The sequence below is a fragment of the Fukomys damarensis genome, unplaced genomic scaffold (assembly GCF_012274545.1).
Source record: "Fukomys damarensis isolate Sample0158 unplaced genomic scaffold, DMR_v1.0_HiC HiC_scaffold_5, whole genome shotgun sequence".
In the NCBI taxonomy this organism is placed as follows: domain Eukaryota; kingdom Metazoa; phylum Chordata; class Mammalia; order Rodentia; family Bathyergidae; genus Fukomys; species Fukomys damarensis.
The window spans coordinates 20,931,938-20,947,721 of record NW_022900917.1 but is presented as its reverse complement, the minus strand read 5'-3'; the positions used below and the strand labels follow the sequence as shown (position 1 = coordinate 20,947,721).

At 37.8% G+C, this 15,784-nt stretch overlaps 1 pseudogene; it reads left to right on the top strand.

The window, feature by feature from the left end:
* Positions 1–4,117: 4,117 nt before the first annotated feature.
* LOC117285099 lies at positions 4,118–4,295 on the top strand (annotated as a pseudogene).
* Positions 4,296–15,784: the final 11,489 nt, after the last annotated feature.

Genomic DNA, 15,784 nt, shown 5'->3' with positions numbered 1-15,784 from the left:
CCACCCCTGGCAGTGACGCAAACCTACACACAACTGCCTGTGAGGTGAGGTAGTGGTAGGAGAACTTTAATTTCAAATCAAATAAATTTAATTTACTATTAATTTTTAAGCATATTACTTTCAAAACATGCCCAAAGTTTACAGACAAAATTACACCCCATTTTTAACATCTCTACGTGCTAGCCAAATCAATGCTTACATGCTTTAGAAGAAACCCATTTTTTCTATTTCTGCCCCAATGATTTGGTCAAATTTAGAGAAAATGAGACTTTCCATAATTTGAATATTTTTTTCTCTCCATAAACCATGTTTAAGTTTACTCCCCACTGTGAAGTATCAAGAAAATGGAAACATAATCCAGCCACAATAGTGCTTAGAGGCGGGGCCTTTGCAAAGTGATTAGGATCAAATAAGGTCATTAGAATGGAGCTTCCATTACTGAATAATGGTGGCTTTATGAGAAGACTGGAGATGGTGGCACAGATGTGCACACCCACACACACACACACACACACACAACCCCACCCACACACACACACACTCCTTGTCTCTTAGAATGTGATGTGCTAAGCCACCTTATGACTCTGCCACCAAGAAGATCATCAGGTCCAGATTTTTTATCTTAGACGAGAACAGTGAGCCAAAATAAACCTCTTTTCTCTTTAATTTTCCAGGTCTGTGGTATAGTGCAATTAATAACAGAAAACAGACATAGGCAAAAACCTCAAAAAAAAATCACAAAGGGAAAAAAAATGAACATTGTGGGTCTTTTAAATATTGAGATTAAAATTAAACATAGTGAGTTTTCTTGAAAACAGTAAGTGGCATATATAATTTAAGCCTCCAAATGGTTTGGAGAGGAATTATATTTCTCTAAGAGGATCTGATGTTAACACAGAAAACTATCTGGTAAGCAATCTCAGCTCTGTTGTAATTATTTCTTACCATTTTTCTTTATTTCCTTGCCAACCTGAATATATTTTTCTTTAATTTCTTTAAGTTTAATTTCACATATACTATAGTGTTTCATTGTTTTCTTTGGGAAGTGGGTATTTTCGGGACAGAGGAAATGTTCCTCCGTGCAGTTTCCCTAGTTCATGTGGAGGGCAGTAAGCATCCAAATGTCTCCTATTAGAGCTGCATGCACACTTGAGGCCTGAGCATCCTCCTTTTCCCAGCTCCTCCTCTCTTTTCTGTGTTCTTTTCACAGTTTATTTTCCCATAAATATTTCCCTTTTATATATTTTGTGTTTAAAAGATGTAGTTTTAAGTACTGTTGACAGAAAGTACATAACAGAACCTTTCTACTGAGTGGAAAAAAATAATTACAAACTGGAAAAATAGCCTCATTAACATATTTACAGACCTTTTCTTAATACATATGCCTTTGGAAATTAACTGTGTAGCATTTATACAAACATAACATTTCCAAACCACTGAGTGATGAGGACTTCAGTTCTTTATGCTCTGTGCCTAATGTTGAAAGTCATTTAGGGCAAGGGAATGGGGAAAAAATGAGAACCAAGATACATCATGTAAAGGTACAAGTTCCCAATGATGACTGTAACAGTGCTGTATACCTAAAATATACCAATAAACTCAATGGAAAAAAAAAGAAAGAAAGTCATTTAGCTCCTGAAGGCAGAACTGAAATGCAACAACCTCTGGTCATTCTGAGACACTGTGGACACGTTGGTCCATTCCTTTATCTGAAGACGCTTCTGTTGAGGAAGTGTCTTCATGCTACTTTGTCACAGTTTTAAGAGCCTTGCTGGGCCGGGGATTTAGCTCAGTGGTTCGGTGGCCTGCTTTGCAAGCACAAGGACCCGAGTTCAACCCCCGGTACCAAAAAAAAAGAGCCTTGCCTTCCTCCCACTAGGAACACCTCCCTCCCACCAACCCCACCCCTAGAGACCGTGGTCGTAATCTACTATTATTCTCTTCCTTTCCAAGGGGAGCCCAACTGAGGCTTGCTCATTCTCTAGCCCCTTATTCACAATCACTTTGTGGATCATTCTTCCAGAAATTGCCTCTCCAGAAGGTACAGCCTCAGCGGAAAAGACAAGGGCTTTAAAGCTCAGTACTACTGAATTTGAATTCTGGTTATGCAGCTCCTAGACCTTAGTTTTATAACCTTGGGCAACTTGTTAACCTCTCTGAGACCTAATCTCTCTGGCTGTAAACTGAGAATAATAATTTCTTCTGCTTTTTGCAATGGGATGTGTATGTTTCATAACTGTGAAATTCTATATATATAATATATATCATACATATATATATATATACATACTGGCCTGTAGTACATATTTGATGGAAAAATGCTAATTATGATAATCAATATTTTTATCTAATTTACAGGTCAAAAAAGATTTATCAACAAATAAGAGTAAATATATGAAGAATTATAAAAGTTTGTTATTAAACCTCTCCAGAAGCTTTTTTTTTCTTTTTTCGGCCCAAGGTCATTATAGTTCTTGTAAGAACTACGCCACAGAGGTTTTCATCCTAAGATCAGGTCAGATTTACTTTCATAAACATCATGAGAAAGTGTTTTATACTCATAAATCTCTGGTAAGACACTGGGATATTGAAAAAAGGCGCACAAGAAAACAGAAAGAATCCATGAACCAAGAACTTTAGTCATTTATTCAGCAAAGCTCGCTTCAGGTCAACAAATCTATGTGAAATACCAACTATCTGCCAGACACTGAGCATATGCAGATGCTTAGATCACGCTGCCTACCACTGAAGGATTGGCACACAAGTGGAGAACGCGTACACAAACTAACTGACAGTGATAAAATGTGCAATGTGATGGAAGTAGACAAAGGGAGTGGAAGCCCCAAAATTGAACACTGGTGACTTTATAAAAGGGGGGCATGGGAACTTAGCTCCGTGGTTCCACTGCCTGCTTCGCAAGCACAGACCCTGAGTTCGATCTCCAGTACCAAGAAAAAAAAAAAAAGAAGAAGGGGGACAGCAGCACAAGTGCACACACGCACACACGCACACACACACACACAAGGACACAAGCACATGTATACTCTTATTGAAACATAGTAGAGGAGCCCTTGGCCTAACCTGTATCAAGGAAAAGCTTTCTAAAAAAGAGGACACCTGAGCTGTCTTGAAAAAGTGAATCAATATCTAAGCAAAGAAAAGATTAAAAAATAACCACTACAAGAAAAAAAGAACTGCCTGAAAAAAAGAGAAGCCTGAAACATTAGGGTGTGTGCAAAGAACTGGCCAGCAGGAAACTGGTAATAGAACAACCAGATGTGTAAGATGAGCAGGAAATGGAGTCAAGGTATCAGCAGAGGGCTGGACAAGGGTCTCATCGATTGTGCTAAGTGTGGCCCGTAGTTTCCTGCTAGAAGGCACACATTGAATGGGAAACACAAGGATGAATTTGGTTCCAAGAGATCACACTGGCTGTGGTGTGAGGGTAGATTTGGAGTTGGAATTAGTGGGGAAGGGGCACAAGAGTAAAAACAGAAATGCAAGGTTATACTGCAAAATCTGAGAGAGAGGCAAAGGCTTGAGCTGTCAATGACCTAAATCTAATGAACAAATTCAAGAAATATTTAGAGGTCAATCAACAGGCTATTCATAAGACCATGCAGAAGTAAGAAGGAAAGGAATGAATATAAAAATGTAAGCCACTAGCAGTTTGAAAATATTGGAAATATTCAAAAGTACAAAACTTACTGAGATTAACTACAATACCTGATTTGCCATCCACAAATCAATATCTTAACTTGTTAAACTGGATCCATCCTCCTAATAAAATGCTTTACCAATGTCAATTTTTTAGAATACTGAGATTTGGAGCTATGCACACAGGCAGGTACCAAAGCGATGCTCCCTTCGAGTTCTTTATCACATTTGGTCCTTTGCCACCAGTTCTTAAATTAGTCAATGAAGATATAAGATTCTATCCACACAGATCTCTCGACAATCTGGAGTAAAAATGGCAACTGTTTTTCATCAAATAATTATTCTGCCAATGTAAAAATTAAGTAGATTCATCTTAATCAAGATGTTGAATTAGTTGCTCTAACAAAATTTTCTTTTTTAAAAAAAATGACCTACAACTGTATAAGAAGTAAACTTTCTAAGCTTTGCGCAGTGGCAGTATCCTAGCCAATGAGGTTTATCCGAGGCACGATTATTGCTAATTGAAAACTTTCTTATACTTTAAGGTTTGATACATTTTTAAAAATACAGCTATAGTACCCAACTAATTAGCTTTAACTATTAGTGAGTGGTGGGCATTTTATAATAGATTAAAATCTCCATCAAAATTAGTAAATACCATTCTATGACATCAATAGTTATGCTATCAAATGGAGATGTTCTAAGCACCCCTTGTTTTAAAATACTGGTGTGTTAAATGCCAGCTAGTATGGAGATGATGGAAGATGGGTTCAGGGTTTCTTTGGGAGGTGATAAAAATATTAGAAAATTGATTGTGTTTGAGGTCATACAACTATCGATATCCTGAATTTCACTGATTTGCACACTTAAAATTGGTGAATTTTGTGGTCCATAAATTCCATTCCCAAAGCTATGAAAGAAAAACTAATCAGCAAAGCTGGTAAGAAAAGGCAATCACTAGGAGCAATGTGTCAAGCCACACTCCAGTACTCTGGAGAAGGAAGGAGCATCCAAAAGAAAAACCACCATGTACTAATGTGTAAGGTGCCCTGCAAGGAGTGGGCATCCGAATCTTCAAGGAGGCAACAAATGTCATGAACAACAAAAACATGGTGGGTAACATGGAAAAAAATGACCAGTATTCTTCTCAGCCTTCCAGAGTTTGAACTATCCTTGGAAACATACCAGTTGGTCACATGAAGCCAAAGTAACAACACAGGGAAAGTCACAGAAGGTACTTTGGGGACGCCAGCAAAGAGCTTCTCACAGGAACAAGGAACATGGGGGTGCTTTGGGGAAGACAATGCTGCATTTGGGATTTGCACTATGACTAGAATGAAGAATACCCTGGAGATGAACAAGAACAGAAAAACTGGGGCAGAGATGGCATTAAAAAGGGCAAGCAGCAGAAGGAGCACAGAAAAAGGTGGGAACAGCAAGGACATGTGTTTCTGTCATTGTAGTAAGAATCATGCCAGCCACGGCAAGTTTTTTAAAACCTTCCAGCAGAGTGCATTTGCTCTCACTAGAAATAGTGTTTAACTCTTTTCTCTAAATTCTGGGCAAAAAAAAGGTTAAAATCAATGTTGTAGATAGCTGTATTTGAAGTATGCCTGTCAAATCTAATGTAAGGACAGGAGATTAGAGCATGTAATTTGGTGACCTCAAAAAGCAAAACATTTCAGAGGAAGAATTTAGCAACCATAAAGATTTAAAGGAGGAACAAAGAAGAGCAAAGATTTCAAATGTCATTGATGTTTGAGCCTGAAGGAAAAAACATAAAAAGGAGATTTAAAATACCATGTTTTGGAAGAGAGAAGATTGGTTTTGGTTTTTGTCTGGGACTTGAAACTGAAGACAGAACATCTAAGAGAAACTGTTCTATCAAATAATGACTGATTATGAGAAGCATGAAAGAGAGATAGAGGAAAAAAAAGAAAATATTACCTGCATCATTCCCCTTTCATTGTCTCATCCCTAGATGTAAGAAACACAGTCAGGCTCCCACAAAATGTTCTGAATCCTTAGAACTTCAGTTTAAAGATTTGTGGTTTCTTTAAGGAGACTGAGATAAAAAATAGTTAAAGTATGAACTAACAAGGATCTTGATGACTTGAACATAATACTATGTTATTGCTAGCTAGAGTAATTTTCAAGGCATGCAGTATTAGTTCTACAGGAAGGTTTGCTTCATGTGTTTTTCTTCTTGAAAATTAATAATTTTGGCAATGTGTTTGTGATGTTTTTTCTAACATGTGTTCTAGAAGGATATTGTTGCCGCTGCTGCTTTGTGTATTCTGGCTTGCAAAGATGATTTCTCACTTACTAAGTTTGAAACCTAAGTCAGGGGTTAGCCGTCGCTGTTGCCTGACAGTAATATAGCAGAGTTCAGGATGAAGTTAAGAAATCTGTATTGTCATTTTGAATTTTTAACTTTATTCAGAGCAAAAACCTGCATAATCTCAGGATTGTGCAAATGTGAAGTGTAGACTCATATTTTGCCTCAGATGGTTTTGCTAGTTCTGAAAGATCTGTAGGGCATGTGTGACTAGAAGAGCTCACTCCCACATGAAGCCATAAATCTAGGATTGACAGGTATACAAATCTGCCATTGTCAGGAGGTACTGTGTGCAATGCCAAGGCATTCAAGTAATTGGAGAATAAGAAGGAAACTGAAACTCCCAGACCTCCTTATTGGGAAGGACGTCAAAGACCATTGTAGAGTAGAACCTATACAACATCACCAGATCTGACAGTACACGAGAGATCTTTGAGTATCCTTAGAGCTAATCAGAGAACTCATTAAAAATTTACCTTTTAAAATATATGTAGGGGCCGGGCGTGGTGGTACATGCCTGTAATCCCAGCACTTGGGAGGCTAAGGCAGGAGGATCCTTCTGAGATCAAGACCAGTCTGTGCTACGTAATGAGTTCCAGGTCAGTCTCAACTACATTGTGAGACCCTGTCTCAAAAAAACAAAAAAACAAAGAAACAAAAGCCACACAAACAAAAAAATACATGTAGGTTAGTCTCTTAAATAGGGGGCTCAAGAGGTAATTGATTTTTGTCAAATTAAAGGCATTTCTAAGAAATATTTTTAAAACCTTTTAAGAAGGTTAAAGCTCTCTTTATTTAAATTCATACATTTAGGATTTTGGCTTTAAGTGAGTCAGTACATGCTCCCCCCAAATAAAAATTAGAACTTACATTTAGTGAAATAAATGAAACCATATGTTGGAATGTCAGTCATTAGGGCCTCAAAAATATGAATTTATTAATGATAAGATAGTTTCCTCAAATTATCCATAATTTTGTTTTCTGTGAAAAGTCTTGAGACAGCTCCTATGAAGGCATCTTTAAAATTTTTCCAACAGTTAGGTGATAGTTCTGATGGCAGTATGATTTGTTTGTCTATCGTGGAGATGTGTACATCTGCTGTATAATGTGCCCTTTGGCTTGTTGGCACAGCATTAAAGAGAAAATGGCAAACTGTTTCCAGAAAACTGATTTTCAATTGCATCGTTTTATCAAAGGATGTTTTAAAAAAAGATTTAAAAGGATGTCTTCTGGCTTAAAGAGAAATGGAAGTATACAGAGGCATAAAAATCAAATGGGTGATACAATTTGAAAAGTTTCTTTTAAAACTATGTTAGTACAAGAGCTGCAAAAGTTTAGTTGGAGGATATTGTCAATTTATAGAAGTTTGTTAAATCTCCTTTTCTGAAGACAGCATTTCAATACTACATGGAGGATGGCATGATTTAATGAAGATCTTGAAGGCAGGGAGCTAGCTTTCCCACCAATAACATCAAAAGCAGAAAATAACTCTTCTATAGAAATACCTACAATGAGGAAGCGCCGTTTCTGTATTTTACATAAATTTGTGAAATTACTGCCTAGAAGATGTAATTACAAACAAGTGAAAATCACACATAGCTAAGGTGGTTCAACATAGAATTTGATAGATGAGTCCTGGGAACTCGGATAAATGGACCACCAGGAAGACCTTTAGAACAGTAAACCAGCAGCATCTACTGTCTGGAAATGAAATTGCAACAGAAGCCACGTCCTGCAGAAAGCAGAATGCAGAAAGGCTCTGGGAAAGGACTCAGATAGAGAGAGAACTAGAATGAGGCTTACTCGTAAGAGGCTGAGTACTTTTCAAGGGTGCCGAGGAAGAAGAAGAGAAGATTTAGCCTTACAGTCTATCTAGTCCACATTTAACAGGTGAGAAAGCTGAAACTAGGAGAATTGGGGTGATCTTAGGGTCACGCAGCCTACAAAAGACAAAACCCAGGTGGAACTCTAGGTCTCCTCACAGATTGGACAAAGCAAAATTAAATTTTCAATCAAGGCAGTCACGCCAACCAAGCATTCCAAATTTCCCCATCTCTAGCCTGTTTTTGTTTTGGAAATATTTAGAATTTCAGAGGCTTTTACAAAATTACTCATTTTCCTCATTTTTGAGCTATTTGAGGAAAATCACAATTTACCAACACATAGATTAAAAAAATAAAATGAACAGTTATCTGGAAGCTGATGTGTCTAAAACAATATATTTATGAGAAGAATAAACTCATTTAATGTAAATTCACATTTTATGGTCTTTTGTAACAGTGCCATAAAATGAAGCACCTAGCTTTTTATCTTAATTACTTCTATCTTTACGCAACTCTCTGCCATGACAATTTTGTTCATTATAGAATGAAATTTCCTAGATGATCAGTAAATAGTTATTCATTATTCTGAAAAGCAAGGATGAGCTGGATACTTACCTTTATAGTGAACTTCCTAAATATTTCATTAATGAACAATCTAAAGATTTCTTTTCTTCTACACTTTAGAATTAAATGTGCAATGCCTCTATAAGTCAGCCACCACAACAACTGCAAACTGCATCCCTGAATCTGTACTTTGTCCATATAAAGCTCTAAACATACTTAGTTTCACTTTTTCATCTACAATATTCTCTTTTTCCCAAAAATACCTTAGAGAAGAAATTTTGAATGACAAAATTAAAACCCATCAGATTGTTTTCACGTCAAGTCTTTTATGAAGAAAAGACAAAGCTAGAGTATTTTCTGAATCCATTCCAGATTTGGAAGTTAACCAGGTCAACTCTTACCTGGGCCTTGTGCTGGAAGACATCAAACGTTAAATGACCCCCTACACTCTCACACACACACACACACACACACACACACACACACACGCACACCCTTCTGTGTTCCACAGAATGCATTACTACAAAGAACAACTCTTTCTATAGGACTTAGATAAAACTCATGTTTGCCTCTTGTTTACCTGTGACAAGACCAGATACAGATCTCCAAATTGCAATTCTTTGGCTCCTAAATGATTAGCTGAATCTCTTAGGTCCACTGATCAATGGAAACAAAATATGTTAATCTGATTTCAGTTCAATTTCTTTCCTCCACTGTCCTACACACCACTCTTTCATCTTCTCCACACCAGTTCCCTCTTACCTTGTCCGTACCCCTTGTAAACATCCTTTGTACCTAACTACTAAGGCCCCAAGCTTTTATGGTCACAACATTCTCCCTACTTCAATAGTCTTCTCAACTCCATAATAGTCCTTTGACTAAAATTTCTCCTGAGCCTAAGTTGTTTTATTTAGCAAAACCAAGAATTCTAATTTAAAGTGGAGGGAAATTAAGTAAAATAGATCAGAATTATAAAGTTATTGCTTTAGAAGCAAAGCCACATCATTTTCATATTTCTTATATTTTTCTTTACTTTAAAATAAAACTATAAAACTTTAGAAAAGCAAAGCTTTCTGGAAAATATTTGCATTCAAATTAATGAAAAGTAAAATTACTTTTTAATTTTTTTAACAAACTCTACCAAAAGTTCTTTTTTTTTTTTTTTTGTACTCAGGATCGAACTTGGGACCTTGTACTTGTGAGGCAGGTGGTTGCACCATAGAGCTAAATCCCCGGCCCATATTTTCCATGTTTTTTCTGGGAGTATCAAGTTCTCCAAATTTGCCCCAATCCAAGCATACTTTTAATGAGTGAAAGAAGTACTTCTTTAGAATTCATTCACTAAATCTTTTGCAACTTGCTATTGTGCAGCAGAATGAGAAATCTAACTATCCTTATTAAAAGTCCCTGCCAACACATTCAGTAGTCACTTGTTTACTAGAAAAGAAATTTAATTTTTCAATGACAAAAGCTACCCTGTGAGGCCCAGACAGACCCCAAATCTTCAGGATATTTCTACGGCCAGAGCTGACCAATACCATATGCCACATTATGTAAACAAATATGTACCAATGGGCTCAATTGTATAAACCACGGGAGGAAATAAAAATGATGAACTGAACAGATGTCTTTTAAGCATAATCATTTCTCTGGCAATCCCGGAGTCAAAAACCTTTTGGTATGTGGAAATAGGTTGGAAATCTTTATACATCCACTCTTTATTCAGGAAAAAATAAGACTGTAAACACCGAAGAAACAATTAGTTGGCTTTTCATAAACTTAAGAAATCCAGGTAAATATGAATTAATTTAGCTAGTGCCTTTCCACATGTGTTGGAAAAGAACCATTAATTTCCCTTGACATTAGTTCTAGGCTCAGATCCAATGCCTATACACTCTGATTCATTTCTGCTGTGTTTATTGAATGCTGCTATCTATTTATTTCTTTATTTGTTAAATATTTATGGTTTCCTACTGTGTGCTAAACTCTAGGGATTTAGTTGTGAACAAAACAGACAAAATCTCTGTCCTCATGGAACTTGCAATCTAGGCAGAAAACAAATAAGAGAAACGAGTACAAAGTGCAGAATGCCAGCTAGATTTTGCACAAGGTTAAAAACAAAAAAACAAACAAACAAAAAACAGCAGGAAAAGAGGATCTGAAACGGTGTGAAGCAGGAGGATTTCAGAAACTGAGAAGGTGTTTTTTAAATGATGTTTTCACAGAAGGGAGGGAACCAGTCCTTCAGATATCTGGGGTTAACACTCCCGGCAAAGGGAACTGTCAGTGTGAAGATCTAGAGGTAGGAGCCCTGCCATCTACAAGGCTCAGTATGTGAAGGATCCACAGCTGGAGAAGCTCAAAGAGCTCAAAATCCAGTAAAGAGGCTGGGAAGAGACGGACTTAAGTAAATACCACGTAGAAGATTTTAAGAGGTGGAAGAGAGAAACAAATTTCACTCTGAAGCCCTTCAAAACTGGAATCAATAGTACTTGAGAAATCTCAGAAGGCAGGATGAGGTGGGTTAGGGGGTCACAATCGCTTCACGGGGGACCCCCATCTGTGAGCTGTCCGTACAAGACGTGTACCTCAACGCCACATGCCCAGGGAACCAAGTGGAGTTAGGACCCAGAAAGGGGAAAACATGTAATTGTTAAAGATTTCATAGATACATATAAATATATTAATACGTATATTATATAAAAGAGTGTGGGATAGATGTAATATTTTATATCATGACGTTTGCGGCCTATAAAATATGCTTGAACATATACTAAATATATATTTCCCCTTTCCTTGATAAGGGCTTCTTCTTATATCCAGAAAGCTCTTGTCAAATATAAAGCCCCCCAGATGGGTGTGAGAGAGGGAAGGGGAAATCGCATCTGCTGTTAATTTAGAACTCAGAAGAGTCAGACAATGATTTTCTCTTAATTTGTCAAAGCCACCATGAAGCAATATCGTGAAATCTATTCTTCCCTTCTTCTCAGCTCCCTCCCTGCCAGCCCCAGGCCTCTGACTTTACTGCTGCCCTCTTTCTTACTCCCTGAATCTCTGCTTGTCTCCTCGGCAGACACGGCAGACAAACAGCTCTCTTCCTGCTTCAGGTTCCCTTTCCTGCGGTCAGTCTGTTCCGGAATGAACAAGACTGGGTCCTTGCTTCAACACGGGGGCCCAAATAAGTAAACAGCCAATTACGGTGGAGTCTGAGGAGCGATGCAGCCACGCAGCAGCATAGGAAGGGCCCAAGAGGAAGGAGCTCACCAGCTAAGACCTGGAGGATGAGCACTAGGAAAGGGGGTACGTCTTTCCTGTGCGGAAGGAACTCCAAGGTTAGTTCTCTTCGAGGGTCATAAGGATGATGTGCAATTCCTTCAAGCATGTTTACTCTTCTCATTTCCTACCCTTCATCCCATCCCGAAGGATATCATCAGGAGGTGTTATGAAAGTTCCTGTGTAGCTGGATTAGCACAGTGGTGTTCCTTCCACTTCCTTCTTGTTTCTTATTTTTACAGGGTTACGGTTATACTCTTAAAATCATGAAAAAAAAGAGGCTAAATGAAACAAATGCTGGGTGGCGGTCTCGTGAGAGGGAGCATTTTAGAGCAGAGTCTTTAGGGTGTAGGAGGAGACCCTCTGTTAGAATTAAGCTGGCTTGTGAGGCCTGTGCAGGACGTAACCCAACTCAAGAGAGCTAAGCAGGATCCAGGGCTCCTTCCGGTACCCAGCAGTCCGCTTCCGGTTCCACCCACACTGCCCTCAGCACCAACTGCCCTGGTCCAGTCATCCCTATTCTTCCACAGTGGTGCTTCCAACGACTCACTTGGAGTCAGGCAGGCTCTACCTGATGGCAAATAAAAAGTGAGGAATCTCCTCACCTTGGAATTCTTGTCCACCGGAGCACTGGGGATCCTGTGTCCCAATTCCAATACTCTCCCAATTTTGATTTAGGAAAATTATTTCTAACCCTTAGTTTCCCCATTATGTTGAGTAAGAATTAATGAGTTGGTATTTATTAAGATTCCTTAAAGATCAAATTCTTCCTTCTATGTATTATCCCTTTGAAATGCTCTATAAAAATGTCCCATAATTTTTATTTTTGGTTGTTTGGGGGGTTTTTTGTTTGTTTGTTTTTGTTTTTTGTTTTTGGTACCAGGGATTGAACTCCGTACCTTGGCTTTGCGAGGCAGGCAGTGGAACCACTGAGCTAAATCTCCACCTCCCCTTCTCTTTTTTTTCTTGGTTTTTTGGGGACAGGGTCTCACTATGTAGTTGAGACTGCCCTAGAACTCACTGTAGCCCAGGCTGGTCTCTAACTCACAATGATCCTCCTGCCTCAGACTCCCGAGTGCTGGGATTAGAGGCGTGCACCACCACGCCTGGCTCTTCATAAATTTTTTAAGTATGCACCAAATATATCTTTTTACAGTTTAAGAAACCTAAAATAATATTTAAGTTAGTGGCCATTTTTCCATCCAACTTTTTTTTTTAATATTTGAAAAACTATTTTAAATTCATGAATTTTAAGTTCCATTGTTTATTAAGAATACGTGAGCATACATCCACACCCTTTTATTTCATCTTCTGGCTGTGAAAACAGTTTAAATGTTTTTAAAGAATGCATATATTCTGGCATTTTAAAACAAAAAAAGTCATATTGGAAAAATAACAATATGAATGTGTAGATCAAGATCCAGATCAAAAGATCACATCTATTATTATTTTAAAGCAATATTTTTAAATGTTATTATTAGCATGAGATTAATTAATTTTATTCTAAAAGAATAAAGAAAAGACACCATTGTCTTCTTCGAGGCATGTTAACTACAATTAAACAGAAAAGCTATCCCTGCACTTTTTTTTTTTTTTTTGCTTTGCCAATGCATAGTTCAAAAGCAGTCATTTGCTGCCCCCTGGCGGTTAATAGATCCTTATCTTTTGAAACAACTGTCTTCAAAAAGAGAAACACTATACTGAGTATTCAAAAAGAGGAGAATTGGGGCAATTTATCACCTCCCATAGGTATTGAGATGCTAAGTAGTGCTGATTAAGAACCAGAAGTTTTAGATCAGATTGTCTGGGTTCAAATCGCAGCTCTACCATGTACTAGCTGTGTGACCTTAGTCAACTTAACTGAATCCCTCTAATCTTCAATTCCTAATCTGTGTAATAAGGATAAGAAGAATGATAGCTATTTCACGTGCCTAGTAGGAGAATTTTTTTTCTCATTGAGTTTATTGGTACATTTTAGATATACAGTACAGTCACATTCATTATTGGGATCCTGTACCTTTACATGACAGGTCTTGGTTCTCATTTTTCGCCTTGTCCCTGCCCTCCCTTCACCCCCTCCTCCCCTCCACATTTACAAACACTTTACTTCCATTTTTCCATTTTCTCATATTTTTCTCTTTTCCCTTATTACCCTTCCCCTACCCTTCCCACTTTCCTTACACCTTTAGTCCTTTTCTTCTTATTTCACATTGTCAATTATATCATTAGGATCTTATATACAATTACAGTTTTTACACCAGAGAAACTATTCAGTATTTACACATGTGTGATTTATTTATTTCACTTAGGAGTATATCCTCAATATTTATCCATTTTCCTATGAATGAATCTAATTAGTACAATAATTAAATGAGCTCAGAAAGTGCTTATGATCTGGAACAAGTGTTGGATAGTAATAGAGCTCGTGCTTAAAAGTAACAGTGAGGATGGCCGGGTGTGGTGGTGCACACTTATAATCCCAGCACTCAGGAGGCTGAGGCAGGAGGATCCCTGTGAGTTCAAGACCAGCCTGGGTTACATAGTGAGTTCCAGGTCAGTCTCAACTACATAATGAGACCCTCTCTCAAAAAACAAAACAAAACAAAAAAAAGTAACAGTGAGGAGATGGAAAGTTGTCCGCCGTGACACAACACTCCTGGTCTCTCTGACCCTCTTTTCGAGGGGACACAGTTACTTTTCATTTGTTGTAGTATTTCTCACCTTGTAACATAGTATAGCATTCAATGTGTATTACCTGTATTACTCTTTGCCTATATCTCATCAGTAAAAGGAATACAGGGACCTTTGTTTTGTTCGTTTATGTATATGCATAGCACTTATGTCAGATCTGGCACATACTGCACACTTAATAAATATTTGCCATAAAATGAATTTGCTGCCATAATTTCCTTCATAGCCACAGAATCGTAAACTTTTTCTTTTTTTGCTGTAGCAGGGATCAAGCTCAGGACCTTGCGTTTGCCAAGCAGATATGGCACCACTGAGCTGCAGGCTCCGCCACTGAGCTATGTCCCTGGCTCCTTACAATCTTAAACTCTCAGGGTTGCCGGGAGTTTTAAAGGATAGTGCATTTACCCAACAACCTTTTGTGTAGACTTACTCCATGGCTGATGTTCAAGGTGCATAGTATATAAAATAACTAACTCCCAATTTGTGATTGAGGAACAAGTCAAGCACAAAAACAGATCATTTCAATACAATCGACAGTACTAGATTTAAGAACAAAATATTGGGAATTGAATATGAGAGTATATAAATCTCTCCAGGGAATCAGAGAAAAGTGATGTAGGATAAGAGGTATTTTCTGAGCAAAAAGTAGATTTTACATTCAAGTACAGGAAGAGCTTGAAACAGAACCATAAGAGAACAGCCTGTTTGCGGTCCATAGAGGATCATGGGCTTCCGTTGGGGAAAGATTTATACTGCAGTTATTGGAGGCGACACCCACAGATATACGGAAGGGCCAGGTTTGTGATTATGGATATTAACGAATACTGCTTGGATTGGTTTAAAATAGGGGCAGCTAAACACTGAGAAGTAGCATATCAACAGCGGCTGGAATTGGGCAAGCAGAGTTCAGGATATTTTGTTGTCATGTTTTGGTTTGGTTTGGAGACAGTCTTGCTATGTAGTTCAAGCTGAACTATGTAAACCAGGCTGGCCTTGAACTTGCAGCCATCTTCCTACCACAGTCTCCCAAATGTTAGGTTTTTAGGCATGCCCTACCACATTTGGCAACTTCAGGATATTATTGACAGATATCCAAGATCAGAGCAAGCAAGGACTCAGTAAATACAAATCCCGAGTAAGAGTCTTACGATCATTACAGCTCTATTCTGGACAAAAATTTAAAATATTATAAAAGTTTTTGTTAAACTAAGCAGTTCTTTATAGATCAGTGTGTCAGAAAATGTAGTACATATATGCAGTGGACTACTATTATGTATTAAAGATAGAAAATCTTGAGTAATTTCTAGGAAAATGGATGCACCTTGAGACCATAATATTAAGTGAAATAAATCAGACACACAAGCTTAAATATCACATCATTTCTCTTATATGAGAAACCCAAAATATAAATAAAGTGCAAAGTAGAAGATGGATAATA